The 16390-nt window shown below is 46.5% G+C and overlaps 1 pseudogene; it reads right to left on the reverse strand.

The window, feature by feature from the left end:
• Positions 1–12: 12 nt before the first annotated feature.
• The window catches only part of LOC124021198, a 135939-nt pseudogene continuing 119561 nt past the window's right edge, over positions 13–16390 (reverse strand).

Consider the following 16390-nt stretch of genomic DNA (forward strand, 5'->3'; position numbering starts at 1 on the left):
GTCAGGGGTTACCTGTTGTCCACCAGTGTCAGTAGACTAGTGGGGTTCCTGATGAGTTTATCCAGGAAGGAGACCAGGCTGTTGAAGTGAGGTCTCTGCCCTCTCTCCTTCTGCCAGCAGTGAAGCATCAACTGGTGCAGAACCCCAGGACAGTCCATGGGGACAGGGAGACGGTAACCCTCCTCTATAGACAGGATCACCTGTAATGTAGAACCACAGGACAGTCCATGGGGACAGGGAGACGGTAACCCTCCTCTATAGACAGGATCACCTGTAATGTAGAACCACAGGACAGTCCATGGGGACAGGGAGACGGTAACCCTCCTCTATAGACAGGATCACCTGTAATGTAGAACCACAGGACAGTCCATGGGGACAGGGAGACGGTAACCCTCCTCTATAGACAGGATCACCTGTAATGTAGAACCACAGGACAGTCCATGGGGACAGGGAGACGGTAACCCTCCTCTGTAGACAGGATCACCTGTAATGTAGAACCACAGGACAGTCCATGGGGACAGGGAGACGGTAACCCTCCTCTATAGACAGGATCACCTGTAATGTAGAACCACAGGACAGTCCATGGGGACAGGGAGACGGTAACCCTCCTCTATAGACAGGATCACCTGTAATGTAGAACCACAGGACAGTCCATGGGGACAGGGAGACGGTAACCCTCCTCTATAGACAGGATCACCTGTAATGTAGAACCACAGGACAGTCCTTGGGGACAGGGAGACGGTAACCCTCATCTATAGACAGGATCACCTGTAATGTAGAACCACAGGACAGTCCATGGGGACAGGGAGACGGTAACCCTCCTCTATAGACAGGATCACCTGTAATGTAGAACCACAGGACAGTCCGTGGGGACAGGGAGACGGTAACCCTCCTCTATAGACAGGATCACCTGTAATGTAGAACCACAGGACAGTCCGTGGGGACAGGGAGACGGTAACCCTCCTCTATAGACAGGATCACCTGTAATGTAGAACCACAGGACAGTCCATGGGGACAGGGAGACGGTAACCCTCCTCTATAGACAGGATCACCTGTAATGTAGAACCACAGGACAGTCCGTGGGGACAGGAGACGGTAACCCTCCTCTATAGACAGGATCACCTGTAATGTAGAACCACAGGACAGTCCGTGGGGACAGGGAGACGGTAACCCTCCTCTATAGACAGGATCACCTGTAATGTAGAACCACAGGACAGTCCATGGGGACAGGGAGACGGTAACCCTCCTCTATAGACAGGATCACCTGTAATGTAGAACCACAGGACAGTCCATGGGGACAGGGAGACGGTAACCCTCCTCTATAGACAGGATCACCTGTAATGTAGAACCACAGGACAGTCCGTGGGGACAGGAGACGGTAACCCTCCTCTATAGACAGGATCACCTGTAATGTAGAACCACAGGACAGTCCGGGGGACAGGAGACGGTAACCCTCATCTATAGACAGGATCACCTGTAATGTAGAACCCAGGACAGTCCGTGGGGACAGGAGACGGTAACCCTCCTCTATAGACAGGATCACCTGTAATGTAGAACCACAGGACAGTCCATGGGGACAGGGAGACGGTAACCCTCCTCTATAGACAGGATCACCTGTAATGTAGAACCACAGGACAGTCCATGGGGACAGGGAGACGGTAACCCTCCTCTATAGACAGGATCACCTGTAATGTAGAACCACAGGACAGTCCATGGGGACAGGGAGACGGTAACCCTCCTCTATAGACAGGATCACCTGTAATGTAGAACCACAGGACAGTCCATGGGGACAGGGAGACGGTAACCCTCCTCTATTGACAGGATCACCTGTAATGTAGAACCACAGGACAGTCCATGGGGACAGGGAGACGGTAACCCTCCTCTATAGACAGGATCACCTGTAATGTAGAACCACAGGACAGTCCATGGGGACAGGAGACGGTAACCCTCCTCTATAGACAGGATCACCTGTAATGTAGAACCACAGGACAGTCCATGGGGACAGGGAGACGGTAACCCTCCTCTATAGACAGGATCACCTGTAATGTAGAACCACAGGACAGTCCATGGGGACAGGAGACGGTAACCCTCCTCTATAGACAGGATCACCTGTAATGCAGAACCCCAGGACAGTCCATGGGGACAGGGAGACGGTAACCCTCATCTATAGACAGGATCACCTGTAATGTAGAACCACAGGACAGTCCATGGGGACAGGGAGACGGTAACCCTCCTCTATAGACAGGATCACCTGTAATGTAGAACCACAGGACAGTCCATGGGGACAGGGAGACGGTAACCCTCCTCTATAGACAGGATCACCTGTAATGTAGAACCACAGGACAGTCCATGGGGACAGGGAGACGGTAACCCTCCTCTATAGACAGGATCACCTGTAATGTAGAACCACAGGACAGTCCATGGGGACAGGGAGACGGTAACCCTCTTCTATAGACAGGATCACCTGTAATGTAGAACCACAGGACAGTCCATGGGGACAGGGAGACGGTAACCCTCCTCTATAGACAGGATCACCTGTAATGTAGAACCATAGGACAGTCCATGGGGACAGGGAGACGGTAACCCTCCTCTATAGACAGGATGACCTGTAATGTAGAACCCCAGGACAGTCCATGGGGACAGGGAGACGGTAACCCTCCTCTATAGACAGGATCACCTGTAATGTAGAACCACAGGACAGTCCATGGGGACAGGGAGACGGTAACCCTCCTCTATAGACAGGATCACCTGTAATGTAGAACCACAGGACAGTCCATGGGGACAGGGAGACGGTAACCCTCCTCTATAGACAGGATCACCTGTAATGTAGAACCACAGGACAGTCCATGGGGACAGGAGACGGTAACCCTCCTCTATAGACAGGATCACCTGTAATGTAGAACCACAGGACAGTCCATGGGGACAGGAGACGGTAACCCTCCTCTATAGACAGGATGACCTGTAATGTAGAACCGCAGGACAGTCCGTGGGGACAGGAGACGGTAACCCTCCTCTATAGACAGGATCACCTGTAATGTAGAACCACAGGACAGTCCGTGGGGACAGGGAGACGGTAACCCTCCTCTATAGACAGGATCACCTGTAATGTAGAACCACAGGACAGTCCGTGGGGACAGGGAGACGGTAACCCTCCTCTATAGACAGGATCACCTGTAATGTAGAACCACAGGACAGTCCGTGGGGACAGGGAGACGGTAACCCTCCTCTATAGACAGGATCACCTGTAATGTAGAACCACAGGACAGTCCATGGGGACAGGGAGACGGTAACCCTCCTCTATAGACAGGATCACCTGTAATGTAGAACCACAGGACAGTCCCTGGGGACAGGGAGACGGTAACCCTCCTCTATAGACAGGATCACCTGTAATGTAGAACCACAGGACAGTCCATGGGGACAGGGAGACGGTAACCCTCCTCTATAGACAGGATCACCTGTAATGTAGAACCACAGGACAGTCCGTGGGGACAGGGAGACGGTAACCCTCCTCTATAGACAGGATCACCTGTAATGTAGAACCACAGGACAGTCCGTGGGGACAGGGAGACGGTAACCCTCCTCTATAGACAGGATCACCTGTAATGTAGAACCACAGGACAGTCCATGGGGACAGGGAGACGGTAACCCTCATCTATAGACAGGATCACCTGTAATGTAGAACCCCAGGACAGTCCGTGGGGATAGGGAGACGGTAACCCTCCTCTATAGACAGGATCACCTGTAATGTAGAACCACAGGACAGTCCATGGGGACAGGGAGACGGTAACCCTCCTCTATAGACAGGATCACCTGTAATGTAGAACCACAGGACAGTCCATGGGGACAGGGAGACGGTAACCCTCCTCTATAGACAGGATCACCTGTAATGTAGAACCACAGGACAGTCCATGGGGACTGGGAGACGGTAAACCTCCTCTATAGACAAGATCACCTGTAATGTAGAACCACATGACAGTCCATGGGGACAGGGAGACGGTAACCCTCCTCTATTGACAGGATCACCTGTAATGTAGAACCACAGGACAGTCCATGGGGACAGGGAGACGGTAACCCTCCTCTATAGACAGGATCACCTGTAATGTAGAACCACAGGACAGTCCATGGGGACAGGGAGACGGTAACCCTCCTCTATAGACAGGATCACCTGTAATGTAGAACCACAGGACAGTCCATGGGGACAGGAGACGGTAACCCTCCTCTATAGACAGGATCACCTGTAATGTAGAACCACAGGACAGTCCATGGGGACAGGAGACGGTAACCCTCCTCTATAGACAGGATCACCTGTAATGCAGAACCCCAGGACAGTCCATGGGGACAGGGGAGACGGTAACCCTCATCTATAGACAGGATCACCTGTAATGTAGAACCACAGGACAGTCCATGGGGACAGGGAGACGGTAACCCTCCTCTATAGACAGGATCACCTGTAATGTAGAACCACAGGACAGTCCATGGGGACAGGGAGACGGTAACCCTCCTCTATAGACAGGATCACCTGTAATGTAGAACCACAGGACAGTCCATGGGGACAGGGAGACGGTAACCCTCCTCTATAGACAGGATCACCTGTAATGTAGAACCACAGGACAGTCCATGGGGACAGGGAGACGGTAACCCTCCTCTATAGACAGGATCACCTGTAATGTAGAACCACAGGACAGTCCATGGGGACAGGGAGACGGTAACCCTCCTCTATAGACAGGATCACCTGTAATGTAGAACCATAGGACAGTCCATGGGGACAGGAGACGGTAACCCTCCTCTATAGACAGGATCACCTGTAATGTAGAACCACAGGACAGTCCGTGGGGACAGGGAGACGGTAACCCTCCTCTATAGACAGGATCACCTGTAATGTAGAACCACAGGACAGTCCGTGGGGACAGGGAGACGGTAACCCTCCTCTATAGACAGGATCACCTGTAATGTAGAACCACAGGACAGTCCGTGGGGACAGGGAGACGGTAACCCTCCTCTATAGACAGGATCACCTGTAATGTAGAACCACAGGACAGTCCATGGGGACAGGGAGACGGTAACCCTCCTCTATAGACAGGATCACCTGTAATGTAGAACCACAGGACAGTCCATGGGGACAGGGAGACGGTAACCCTCCTCTATAGACAGGATCACCTGTAATGTAGAACCACAGGACAGTCCATGGGGACAGGAGACGGTAACCCTCCTCTATAGACAGGATCACCTGTAATGTAGAACCACAGGACAGTCCATGGGGACAGGGAGACGGTAACCCTCCTCTATAGACAGGATCACCTGTAATGCAGAACCCCAGGACAGTCCATGGGGACAGGGAGACGGTAACCCTCATCTATAGACAGGATCACCTGTAATGTAGAACCACAGGACAGTCCATGGGGACAGGGAGACGGTAACCCTCCTCTATAGACAGGATCACCTGTAATGTAGAACCACAGGACAGTCCATGGGGACAGGGAGACGGTAACCCTCCTCTATAGACAGGATCACCTGTAATGTAGAACCACAGGACAGTCCATGGGGACAGGGAGACGGTAACCCTCCTCTATAGACAGGATCACCTGTAATGTAGAACCACAGGACAGTCCATGGGGACAGGGAGACGGTAACCCTCCTCTATAGACAGGATCACCTGTAATGTAGAACCACAGGACAGTCCATGAGAACAGGGAGACGGTAACCCTCCTCTATAGACAGGATCACCTGTAATGTAGAACCATAGGACAGTCCATGGGGACAGGGAGACGGTAACCCTCCTCTATAGACAGGATGACCTGTAATGTAGAACCCCAGGACAGTCCATGGGGACAGGGAGACGGTAACCCTCCTCTATAGACAGGATCACCTGTAATGTAGAACCACAGGACAGTCCATGGGGACAGGGAGACGGTAACCCTCCTCTATAGACAGGATCACCTGTAATGTAGAACCACAGGACAGTCCATGGGGACAGGGAGACGGTAACCCTCCTCTATAGACAGGATCACCTGTAATGTAGAACCACAGGACAGTCCATGGGGACAGGGAGACGGTAACCCTCCTCTATAGACAGGATCACCTGTAATGTAGAACCACAGGACAGTCCATGGGGACAGGGAGACGGTAACCCTCCTCTATAGACAGGATGACCTGTAATGTAGAACCCCAGGACAGTCCGTGGGGACAGGGAGACGGTAACCCTCCTCTATAGACAGGATCACCTGTAATGTAGAACCACAGGACAGTCCGTGGGGACAGGGAGACGGTAACCCTCCTCTATAGACAGGATCACCTGTAATGTAGAACCACAGGACAGTCCGTGGGGACAGGGAGACGGTAACCCTCCTCTATAGACAGGATCACCTGTAATGTAGAACCACAGGACAGTCCGTGGGGACAGGGAGACGGTAACCCTCCTCTATAGACAGGATGACCTGTAATGTAGAACCCCAGGACAGTCCATGGGGACAGGGAGACGGTAACCCTCCTCTATAGACAGGATCACCTGTAATGTAGAACCACAGGACAGTCCATGGGGACAGGGAGACGGTAACCCTCCTCTATAGACAGGATCACCTGTAATGTAGAACCACAGGACAGTCCGTGGGGACAGGGAGACGGTAACCCTCCTCTATAGACAGGATCACCTGTAATGTAGAACCACAGGACAGTCCGTGGGGACAGGGAGACGGTAACCCTCCTCTATAGACAGGATCACCTGTAATGTAGAACCACAGGACAGTCCATGGGGACAGGGAGACGGTAACCCTCCTCTATAGACAGGATCACCTGTAATGTAGAACCACAGGACAGTCCATGGGGACAGGGAGACGGTAACCCTCCTCTATAGACAGGATCACCTGTAATGTAGAACCACAGGACAGTCCATGGGGACAGGGAGACGGTAACCCTCCTCTATAGACAGGATCACCTGTAATGTAGAACCACAGGACAGTCCGTGGGGACAGGGAGACGGTAACCCTCCTCTATAGACAGGATCACCTGTAATGTAGAACCACAGGACAGTCCGTGGGGACAGGGAGACGGTAACCCTCCTCTATAGACAGGATCACCTGTAATGTAGAACCACAGGACAGTCCATGGGGACAGGGAGACGGTAACCCTCCTCTATAGACAGGATCACCTGTAATGTAGAACCACAGGACAGTCCGTGGGGACAGGGAGACGGTAACCCTCCTCTATAGACAGGATCACCTGTAATGTAGAACCACAGGACAGTCCGTGGGGACAGGGAGACGGTAACCCTCCTCTATAGACAGGATCACCTGTAATGTAGAACCACAGGACAGTCCGTGGGGACAGGGAGACGGTAACCCTCCTCTATAGACAGGATCACCTGTAATGTAGAACCACAGGACAGTCCGTGGGGACAGGGAGACGGTAACCCTCCTCTATAGACAGGATCACCTGTAATGTAGAACCACAGGACAGTCCATGGGGACAGGGAGACGGTGACCCTCCTCTATAGACAGGATCACCTGTAATGTAGAACCACAGGACAGTCCATGGGGACAGGGAGACGGTAACCCTCCTCTATAGACAGGATCACCTGTAATGTAGAACCACAGGACAGTCCGTGGGGACAGGGAGACGGTAACCCTCCTCTATAGACAGGATCACCTGTAATGTAGAACCACAGGACAGTCCATGGGGACAGGGAGACGGTAACCCTCCTCTATAGACAGGGTCACCTGCCAGGGAAGAGGTCACAGGTTACACTCAGGTCAAAAGGGCAAAGACGAACACCTTTTCACTCAGAACTTGTCAGCATGGAGTGACCATATAGATTTTCAAATCACGATGAAACTTCCGCCTAGCCTATCAGAGAGCAGGATAGATCTACTATTACCATAATGCTAACACCTGTCAGATCTTGTCAGAGTGACCAAGGGTCCATTTGGGATTTGGCCATAGAACACCATAACTCACATCCTGATTGGACAAGAGGGAATAACAGAACCTTAGAACTCACATCCTGATTGGACAAGAGGGAATAACAGAACATTAGAACTCACATCCTGATTGGACAAGAGGGAATAACAGAACATTAGAACTCACATCCTGATTGGACAAGAGGGAATAACAGAACATTAGAACTCACATCCTGATTGGACAAGAGGGAATAACAGAACACCATAACTCACACCCTGATTGGACAAGAGGGAATAACAGAACATTATAACTCACATCCTGATTGGACATCTCCCAGTAAGGTCTCTCCCGTACGACATCACTTCCCACATGACGATGCCGTAGCTCCAGACGTCGGAGGCTGAAGAGAACTTCCTGTAGGTGATGGCCTCGGGAGCTGTCCAACGGACCGGGATCTTATCCCCCTGGGCAGAGGACAGAAATAAAACCTGGATCACGTCTCAAACAGCAACTATATAGTACACTTCTATTAACCAGGACCCTATGGACTGAAGTCTATCCCCTATATAATACACTTCTATTAACCAGGACCCTATGGACTGAAGTCTATCCCCTATATAATACACTTCTATTAACCAGGACCCTATGGACTGAAGTCTATCCCCTATATAGTACACTTCTATTAACCAGGACCCTATGGACTGAAGTCTATCCCCTATATAATACACTTCTATTAACCAGGACCCTATGGACTGAAGTCTATCCCCTATATAATACACTTCTATTAACCAGGACCCTATGGACTGAAGTCTATCCCCTATATAATACACTTCTATTAACCAGGACCCTATGGACTGAAGTCTATCCCCTATATAGTACACTTCTATTAACCAGGACCCTATGGACTGAAGTCTATCCCTTATCACTTCTATTAACCAGGACCCTATGGACTGAAGTCTATCTCCTATATAGTACACTTCTATTAACCAGGACCCTATGGACTGAAGTCTATCCCCTATATAGTACACTTCTATTAACCAGGGCCCTATGGACTGAAGTCTATCCCCTATATAGTACACTTCTATTAACCAGGACCCTATGGACTGAAGTCTATCCCCTATATAGTACACTTCTATTAACCAGGACCCTATGGACTGAAGTCTATCTCCTATATAGTACACTTCTATTAACCAGGACCCTATGGACTGAAGTCTATCCCCTATATAATACACTTCTATTAACCAGGACCCTATGGACTGAAGTCTATCCCCTATATAATACACTTCTATTAACCAGGACCCTATGGACTGAAGTCTATCCCCTATATAGTACACTTCTATTAACCAGGACCCTATGGACTGAAGTCTATCCCTTATCACTTCTATTAACCAGGACCCTATGGACTGAAGTCTATCTCCTATATAGTACACTTCTATTAACCAGGACCCTATGGACTGAAGTCTATCCCCTATATAGTACACTTCTATTAACCAGGGCCCTATGGACTGAAGTCTATCCCCTATATAGTACACTTCTATTAACCAGGACCCTATGGACTGAAGTCTATCCCCTATATAGTACACTTCTATTAACCAGGACCCTATGGACTGAAGTCTATCTCCTATATAGTACACTTCTATTAACCAGGGCCCTATGGACTGAAGTCTATCCCCTATATAGTACACTTCTATTAACCAGGGCCCTATGGACTGAAGTCTATCCCTTATCACTTCTATTAACCAGGACCCTATGGACTGAAGTCTATCCCCTATATAGTACACTTCTATTAACCAGAACCCTATGGACTGAAGTCTATCCCTTATCACTTCTATTAACCAGAACCCTATGGACTGAAGTCTATCCCCTATATAGTACACTTCTATTAACCAGGGCCCTATGGACTGAAGTCTAACCCTTATCACTTCTATTAACCAGAACTCTATGGACTGAAGTCTATCCCTTATCACTTCTATTAACCAGGGCCCTATGGACTGAAGTCTATCCCCTATATAGTACACTTCTATTAACCAGGACCCTATGGACTGAAGTCTAACCCTTATCACTTCTATTAACCAGGACTCTATGGACTGAAGTCTATCCCTTATCACTTCTATTAACCAGGACCCTATGGACTGAAGTCTATCCCTTATCACTTCTATTAACCAGGACCCTATGGACTGAAGTCTATCCCTTATCACTTCTATTAACCAGGACCCTATGGACTGAAGTCTATCCCCTATATAGTACACTTCTATTAACCAGAACCCTATGGACTGAAGTATATCCCCTATGTAGTACACTTCTATTAACCAGGACCCTATGGACTGAAGTCTATCCCCTATATAGTACACTTCTATTAACCAGAACCCTATGGACTGAAGTCTATCCCTTATCACTTCTATTAACCAGGACCCTATGGACTGAAGTCTATCCCTTATCACTTCTATTAACCAGGACCCTATGGACTGAAGTCTATCCCTTATCACTTCTATTAACCAGGACCCTATGGACTGAAGTCTATCCCCTATATAGTACACTTCTATTAACCAGGACCCTATGGACTGAAGTCTATCCCCTATATAGTACACATCTATTAACCAGGATCCTATGGACTGAAGTCTATCCCCTATATAGTACACATCTATTAACCAGAACCCTATGGACTGAAGTCTATCCCCTATATAGTACACTTCTATTAACCAGAACCCTATGGAATGAAGTCTAACCCTTATCACTTCTATTAACCAGGACCCTATGGACTGAAGTCTATCCCCCATATATAGTACACTTCTATTAACCAGGACCCTATGGACTGAAGTCTATCCCTTATCACTTCTATTAACCAGGACCCTATGGACTGAAGTCTATCCCTTATCACTTCTATTAACCAGGACCCTATGGACTGAAGTCTATCCCCTATATAGTACACTTCTATTAACCAGGACCCTATGGACTGAAGTCTATCCCCTATATAGTACACATCTATTAACCAGGATCCTATGGACTGAAGTCTATCCCCTATATAGTACACTTCTATTAACCAGAACCCTATGGACTGAAGTCTATCCCCTATATAGTACACTTCTATTAACCAGAACCCTATGGAATGAAGTCTAACCCTTATCACTTCTATTAACCAGGACCCTATGGACTGAAGTCTATCCCCCATATATAGTACACTTCTATTAACCAGGACCCTATGGACTGAAGTCTAACCCTTATCACTTCTATTAACCAGGACCCTATGGACTGAAGTCTATCCCCTATATAGTACACTTCTATTAACCAGGACCCTATGGACTGAAGTCTATCCCCTATATCGTACACTTCTATTAACCAGAACCCTATGGACTGAAGTCTATCCCCTATATAGTACACTTCTATTAACCAGAACCCTATGGACTGAAGTCTAACCCTTATCACTTCTATTAACCAGGACCCTATGGACTGAAGTCTATCCCCTATATAGTACACTTCTATTAACCAGGGCCCTATGGACTGAAGTCTATCCCCTATATAGTACACTTCTATTAACCAGGGCCCTATGGACTGAAGTCTATCCCTTATCACTTCTATTAACCAGGACCCTATGGACTGAAGTCTATCCCCTATATAGTACACTTCTATTAACCAGAACCCTATGGACTGAAGTCTATCCCTTATCACTTCTATTAACCAGAACCCTATGGACTGAAGTCTATCCCCTATATAGTACACTTCTATTAACCAGGGCCCTATGGACTGAAGTCTAACCCTTATCACTTCTATTAACCAGAACTCTATGGACTGAAGTCTATCCCTTATCACTTCTATTAACCAGGGCCCTATGGACTGAAGTCTATCCCCTATATAGTACACTTCTATTAACCAGGACCCTATGGACTGAAGTCTAACCCTTATCACTTCTATTAACCAGGACTCTATGAACTGAAGTCTATCCCTTATCACTTCTATTAACCAGGACCCTATGGACTGAAGTCTATCCCTTATCACTTCTATTAACCAGGACCCTATGGACTGAAGTCTATCCCTTATCACTTCTATTAACCAGGACCCTATGGACTGAAGTCTATCCCCTATATAGTACACTTCTATTAACCAGGATCCTATGGACTGAAGTCTATCCCCTATATAGTACACTTCTATTAACCAGAACCCTATGGACTGAAGTCTATCCCTTATCACTTCTATTAACCAGGACCCTATGGACTGAAGTCTATCCCTTATCACTTCTATTAACCAGGACCCTATGGACTGAAGTCTATCCCCTATATAGTACACTTCTATTAACCAGGATCCTATGGACTGAAGTCTATCCCCTATATAGTACACTTCTATTAACCAGAACCCTATGGACTGAAGTCTATCCCCTATATAGTACACTTCTATTAACCAGAACCCTATGGAATGAAGTCTAACCCTTATCACTTCTATTAACCAGGACCCTATGGACTGAAGTCTATCCCCTATATAGTACACTTCTATTAACCAGGACCCTATGGACTGAAGTCTAACCCTTATCACTTCTATTAACCAGGACCCTATGGACTGAAGTCTATCCCCTATATAGTACACTTCTATTAACCAGGACCCTATGGACTGAAGTCTATCCCCTATATAGTACACTTCTATTAACCAGAACCCTATGGACTGAAGTCTATCCCCTATATAGTACACTTCTATTAACCAGAACCCTATGGACTGAAGTCTAACCCTTATCACTTCTATTAACCAGGACCCTATGGACTGAAGTCTATCCCCTATATAGTACACTTCTATTAACCAGGACCCTATGGACTGAAGTCTATCCCCTATATAGTACACTTCTATTAACCAGGACCCTATGGACTGAAGTCTATCCCCTATATAGTACACTTCTATTAACCAGAACCCTATGGACTGAAGTCTATCCCTTATCACTTCTATTAACCAGGACCCTATGGACTGAAGTCTATCCCCTATATAGTACACTTCTATTAACCAGGATCCTATGGACTGAAGTCTATCCCCTATATAGTACACTTCTATTAACCAGAACCCTATGGACTGAAGTCTATCCCTTATCACTTCTATTAACCAGGACCCTATGGACTGAAGTCTATCCCTTATCACTTCTATTAACCAGGACCCTATGGACTGAAGTCTATCCCTTATCACTTCTATTAACCAGGACCCTATGGACTGAAGTCTATCCCCTATATAGTACACTTCTATTAACCAGGACCCTATGGACTGAAGTCTATCCCCTATATAGTACACTTCTATTAACCAGGATCCTATGGACTGAAGTCTATCCCCTATATAGTACACTTCTATTAACCAGAACCCTATGGACTGAAGTCTATCCCCTATATAGTACACTTCTATTAACCAGAACCCTATGGAATGAAGTCTAACCCTTATCACTTCTATTAACCAGGACCCTATGGACTGAAGTCTATCCCCTATATAGTACACTTCTATTAACCAGGACCCTATGGACTGAAGTCTAACCCTTATCACTTCTATTAACCAGGACCCTATGGACTGAAGTCTATCCCCTATATAGTACACTTCTATTAACCAGGACCCTATGGACTGAAGTCTATCCCCTATATAGTACACTTCTATTAACCAGAACCCTATGGACTGAAGTCTATCCCCTATATAGTACACTTCTATTAACCAGAACCCTATGGACTGAAGTCTAACCCTTATCACTTCTATTAACCAGGACCCTATGGACTGAAGTCTATCCCCTATATAGTACACTTCTATTAACCAGGACCCTATGGACTGAAGTCTATCCCCTATATAGTACACTTCTATTAACCAGGACCCTATGGACTGAAGTCTATCCCCTATATAGAACACTTCTATTAACCAGGACCCTATGGACTGAAGTCTATCCCCTATATAGAACACTTCTATTAACCAGGACCCTATGGACTGAAGTCTATCCCCTATATAGTACACTTCTATTAACCAGGACCCTATGGACTGAAGTCTATCCCCTATATAGTACACTTCTATTAACCAGGACCCTATGGACTGAAGTCTATCTCCTATATAGTACACTTCTATTAACCAGGACCCTATGGACTGAAGTCTATCTCCTATATAGTACACTTCTATTAACCAGAACCCTATGGAATGAAGTCTAACCCTTATCACTTCTATTAACCAGGACCCTATGGACTGAAGTCTATCCCCCATATATAGTACACTTCTATTAACCAGGACCCTATGGACTGAAGTCTAACCCTTATCACTTCTATTAACCAGGACCCTATGGACTGAAGTCTATCCCCTATATAGTACACTTCTATTAACCAGGACCCTATGGACTGAAGTCTATCCCCTATATCGTACACTTCTATTAACCAGAACCCTATGGACTGAAGTCTATCCCCTATATAGTACACTTCTATTAACCAGAACCCTATGGACTGAAGTCTAACCCTTATCACTTCTATTAACCAGGACCCTATGGACTGAAGTCTATCCCCTATATAGTACACTTCTATTAACCAGGACCCTATGGACTGAAGTCTAACCCTTATCACTTCTATTAACCAGGACTCTATGAACTGAAGTCTATCCCTTATCACTTCTATTAACCAGGACCCTATGGACTGAAGTCTATCCCTTATCACTTCTATTAACCAGGACCCTATGGACTGAAGTCTATCCCTTATCACTTCTATTAACCAGGACCCTATGGACTGAAGTCTATCCCCTATATAGTACACTTCTATTAACCAGGATCCTATGGACTGAAGTCTATCCCCTATATAGTACACTTCTATTAACCAGAACCCTATGGACTGAAGTCTATCCCTTATCACTTCTATTAACCAGGACCCTATGGACTGAAGTCTATCCCTTATCACTTCTATTAACCAGGACCATATGGACTGAAGTCTATCCCCTATATAGTACACTTCTATTAACCAGGACCCTATGGACTGAAGTCTATCCCCTATATAGTACACTTCTATTAACCAGGATCCTATGGACTGAAGTCTATCCCCTATATAGTACACTTCTATTAACCAGGACCCTATGGACTGAAGTCTAACCCTTATCACTTCTATTAACCAGGACCCTATGGACTGAAGTCTATCCCCTATATAGTACACTTCTATTAACCAGGACCCTATGGACTGAAGTCTATCCCCTATATAGTACACTTCTATTAACCAGAACCCTATGGACTGAAGTCTATCCCCTATATAGTACACTTCTATTAACCAGAACCCTATGGACTGAAGTCTAACCCTTATCACTTCTATTAACCAGGACCCTATGGACTGAAGTCTATCCCCTATATAGTACACTTCTATTAACCAGGACCCTATGGACTGAAGTCTATCCCCTATATAGTACACTTCTATTAACCAGGACCCTATGGACTGAAGTCTATCCCCTATATAGTACACTTCTATTAACCAGAACCCTATGGACTGAAGTCTATCCCTTATCACTTCTATTAACCAGGACCCTATGGACTGAAGTCTATCCCCTATATAGTACACTTCTATTAACCAGGATCCTATGGACTGAAGTCTATCCCCTATATAGTACACTTCTATTAACCAGAACCCTATGGACTGAAGTCTATCCCTTATCACTTCTATTAACCAGGACCCTATGGACTGAAGTCTATCCCTTATCACTTCTATTAACCAGGACCCTATGGACTGAAGTCTATCCCTTATCACTTCTATTAACCAGGACCCTATGGACTGAAGTCTATCCCCTATATAGTACACTTCTATTAACCAGGACCCTATGGACTGAAGTCTATCCCCTATATAGTACACTTCTATTAACCAGGATCCTATGGACTGAAGTCTATCCCCTATATAGTACACTTCTATTAACCAGAACCCTATGGACTGAAGTCTATCCCTATATAGTACACTTCTATTAACCAGAACCCTATGGAATGAAGTCTAACCCTTATCACTTCTATTAACCAGGACCCTATGGACTGAAGTCTATCCCCTATATAGTACACTTCTATTAACCAGGACCCTATGGACTGAAGTCTAACCCTTATCACTTCTATTAACCAGGACCCTATGGACTGAAGTCTATCCCCTATATAGTACACTTCTATTAACCAGGACCCTATGGACTGAAGTCTATCCCCTATATAGTACACTTCTATTAACCAGAACCCTATGGACTGAAGTCTATCCCCTATATAGTACACTTCTATTAACCAGAACCCTATGGACTGAAGTCTAACCCTTATCACTTCTATTAACCAGGACCCTATGGACTGAAGTCTATCCCCTATATAGTACACTTCTATTAACCAGGACCCTATGGACTGAAGTCTATCCCCTATATAGTACACTTCTATTAACCAGGACCCTATGGACTGAAGTCTATCCCCTATATAGAACACTTCTATTAACCAGGACCCTATGGACTGAAGTCTATCCCCTATATAGAACACTTCTATTAACCAGGACCCTATGGACTGAAGTCTATCCCCTATATAGTA

This window comes from Oncorhynchus gorbuscha, unplaced genomic scaffold, assembly GCF_021184085.1.
Source record: "Oncorhynchus gorbuscha isolate QuinsamMale2020 ecotype Even-year unplaced genomic scaffold, OgorEven_v1.0 Un_scaffold_1083, whole genome shotgun sequence".
Classification (NCBI taxonomy): domain Eukaryota; kingdom Metazoa; phylum Chordata; class Actinopteri; order Salmoniformes; family Salmonidae; genus Oncorhynchus; species Oncorhynchus gorbuscha.